The 3,776-nt window shown below is 36.1% G+C and overlaps 1 pseudogene across 1 annotated transcript in view; it reads left to right on the top strand.

The window, feature by feature from the left end:
* LOC101295621 overlaps positions 1-3,776 on the top strand; it is an 880,650-nt pseudogene that overhangs the window by 62,341 nt on the left and 814,533 nt on the right. Inside the window, exon 29 of the transcript XR_184594.1 lies at positions 50-454. The product of XR_184594.1 is annotated as an uncharacterized LOC101295621 (transcript). The remainder of the gene's footprint in view (positions 1-49; positions 455-3,776) is intronic.

The raw sequence follows: 3,776 nt of genomic DNA, 5'->3' as shown, positions 1-3,776 counted from the left end.
ATTTAGCCTATGCAGTTAGTGTGGTGAGTCAATTTATGCATAATCCTAGCGAGGCTCATATGGAAGCTGTATTTCGTATTTTGAAGTATTTAAAGTCTGCTCCAGGGAAGGGGTTAATCTTTTCAAAACACAGGCACTTGGATGTTTCTAGGTACACAGACGCAGACTGGGCAGGTAATATTACAGATCGTAGGTCTACTTCAGACTACTTCACTTTCGTTGGTGGTAATTTGGTTACTTGGAAAAGTAAGAAGCAAAATGTGGTAGCTCGTTCTAGTGCTGAAGCAGAATATAGAGGAATGGCTCGAGGACTTTGTGAGATGTTGTGGTTGAGGCACTTGTTGAGAGATTTGGGATTTCGGCAGAAGAAGGCTATGCCGCTTTATGTGATAACAAGGCTGCTATTGAAATTGCTCACAATCCTGTTCAACATGATCGCACAAAGCACGTGGAGGTATATCGACATTTCATTAAAGAGAAGTTGGATGATCAGATTATTTTCTTTCCTTTTGTCCCTACGGAAGAACAGTTGGCTGATATCTTTACGAAAGCTCTCTCGAGTAAAGTCTTTCATGACTCCTTGACAAGTTGGGTATTAGTGATTTGTATGCGCCAACTTGAGGGGGAGTGTTGGCGTGAGTCATACCATATAATATTAGGATTGTGAATATTGTGTTATTATTAGGAATATCTTGTCATAGTTAGTTTCCTAATAGGTTTTGATATCTCTTGTATATATACTCCATTCTTGGAGAATATTAATATATCGCAATATTCATAATTTCTTGGTTTTTTTGACTAAAACTTTAGCTACGTAACTACAATATCAAAATATATCACAGAATAATTGACTAAGGGTTAGACAAGACTGAGTAGATGATAAGATGAAAGGTATTAATTTGTGTCTGTAATTGTTATGATGTGCTTAACTAGCTAGTGTAAAGTTTAGCAAACGGTACAACAGCAAATTGTGGTCGGATATTTGGGACTTTTTAAAGTTCATAAGAATCAATAATATGATTTAGGTACCTTCAACCAAAATAAGTTACAGACTTACAGGACCTTGCAACGACCAAATTTATGTGGGATTGATGATCATATATTCTTCCTCGTTTAAGTCTGGATACCAAGTTATATACCAACTAGCTAGTCTGAACCTGCTTTGTTCAGTTTTACTGATGATCTTATTGTTTCCGTAAAGTTCTTCACAATTCGATCCTTCGATAGACACACCCACACAACTATTTTCGTTGAACACAGAATTATATTTCCAGAAATTAAGGATGTGATTAACTTGTAAAAATGTGATCAGCGTACAAATGTGGTATATATATGCAAGTGTTTCGAGCTTGCTCAATTGCGTTTACATGAACAAACCAACATGATTTAGGAGCTGATCGACCATGTTGAATGATCAAGTTGAATCGAAGAATGTTGTAGAAGGCTCTCGTTGTTGCTTTGCTTAGATAATCCCATCAGCTAGCACACAGGTAGTACTGGCATGGCATGGAAACATACCAATAATATTAAAGAGAGACAGAGTCTGTCACTGCAAACTGGCCAAGCAGCGCTGGACTATTAATTGGGAGCTTCATGCATTGCAGGCCAAAGTTGCTTTTGTTTATTTATGGTGCTCGATCGGTGCATCACGAACATATTTACATAATTTTCGATCCAATTCATTTCATTGTACTAATTCAATTACTATGGTTGATAATTCATATTGGTCAATTATGCTGCTGGGTACGTATATTACATGCATGATTCAAATGAATCGTGCAATCAATTTACAAAAGAAAATGTTCATATAATGGAGAGTCTCAAATTTCTTCGAAATATTGATCGATATTTATCGAAATCTTAATCGATCTTTGGAAATTTCATAACTCTATACTAGAACTTTCACTTATAGTGTATGAGTCTATAACTACATTGATCGACTTGGATGATCTTGCACCAGAAGCTCACGAGAATCGATCTGCTACATGTTATTCTGTACGTATAACAACATGGCTAATACGTGATCTCATTGATCTGCCTCGCACCTGGATCATATTGGTCCAATCGTACAGTGGTGGCACAAGAAGTGTGCATGGCTGAGTTAGTTATATATTTGCATGAATCAAATAAATTGATGAGATGGAAAAGTTGCAACTTTGCATCGCGAATCATCGTATCCATCTATCAACACATATTTTTCGTGATCAAAGAAACTCGATCATCAGAAAGTTTGACAGATCATCTTAGGGAGATGGTCTATTTTTCATATAGTGGTCCATATATCAATATAGATGGTTGCAAAACGTTCTGCTAGGGTTTGTGCCCTAGCTTCATGCTCCGTGCGTAGAATTGGCAAAGGCTCACTTTTGGTAAATGGCGCCAATTTCATAATGTTGGTGAGCTATTACCTTTCGGTTATCAAAAAATTACCGTAATGAATTTCAGGAAGTTGCATTACTGATTACTTGAGATCTTACAAACACTGAAAACATGACCCACCGGATGAACCGCCCAATGCCAATCGAAGGTAAACGCAATTCCGCCAGCCAACGGAGGAGCATCCGGCCATGGTTAACCGGAATCCATGAGTGCAAACGGCTATTGAAAATTCATCATGTTGCTTCTCTTCTTCATTTCGTCGACCTCGGTATGGAGAGAAAGAAAGTTTAGATATGACGATCACATTGAAGAATCATTACACTCATTTGCCATTTCTACCTGAAACAGCACTACTGCACTAGCTGGATACCTGTTCAAAATTACATTCTTATTCACTAGCTGATCAACTAACATCTTCACGACCAACCCGTTCACCCGCAGATAACGTCCTCTTACTCCTCTACTAGTGACTAATGTTTTAAAAGGCTAAGGCCTAACCGAAGCTTTTTGGAGAGAGCCTAACTAACTGCAGGGACAGATCTTAGTTATAGGCTACCTGGGTTGTAGCCCAGAGAACAATGTCTACCCAATCAACTTTTTACATGTGTAAACTATATTTTATTAAAATATTCTATAACTAGCCCAACCAATCTCTCTCTCTCTCTCGTTTCTATGGACTTGTGTTTTTTGGCTTTTTTTTCTTTGCCTTTTTAATTTGGTAATAACCCACATTATCTTTTACTTTGATGTTTTATTTTATTTTCTTTACTGCCCCACTATTGCTTATTGCTTATTAATGGACTTGAATGAAGTGAAACAGATGACAAAGTTTTTCTCATTTTTAATTATTCTTCTTCGTTCTATGGTACGGTCATGACAAACTTCTACAGTCAGGTACAAGTACTAAATTATATAAATTTATACACCAACCGATAAAAAATTATGGTAAAAGAAAAATAGTTGATTGGCGTTTATAACAAAAAGAAATTATACGGTAAACTTAGCCCAGGATATTTCGAATTCCTGACTCCGTCCCTGCTAACTAAGGCGTAAGCCTTACGACATTTTTAAATTAATATATTATTATTTAATTACACTCAAAATCCTAAAAGTACCAGTAATTTTTGAATTGGTTCCAAACTATATGGATAAATATCAGTACCATATACAATTGTCTATAAGTATCTCTTATCTGATTAGAAAAAATAGATCACTTGATATTATCTCAAACATGTATATCATGTTCTTGGAGACTACTCAAGTCTACGTTCTTCTATATCGATCATCTCTCTATGTTGCAATCTTCTCCCAAAAGATTTCACAGTATTTACCAAGCATGCATCTCCCCATGATGGACCATATATATATATATATATATATATATATATATATATATA

Source organism: Fragaria vesca, linkage group LG4 (genome assembly GCF_000184155.1).
Source record: "Fragaria vesca subsp. vesca linkage group LG4, FraVesHawaii_1.0, whole genome shotgun sequence".
Lineage (NCBI taxonomy): Eukaryota > Viridiplantae > Streptophyta > Magnoliopsida > Rosales > Rosaceae > Fragaria > Fragaria vesca.
Note: the sequence above shows the minus strand (reverse complement) of the source record. Positions and strands in the feature narration are given on the sequence as shown.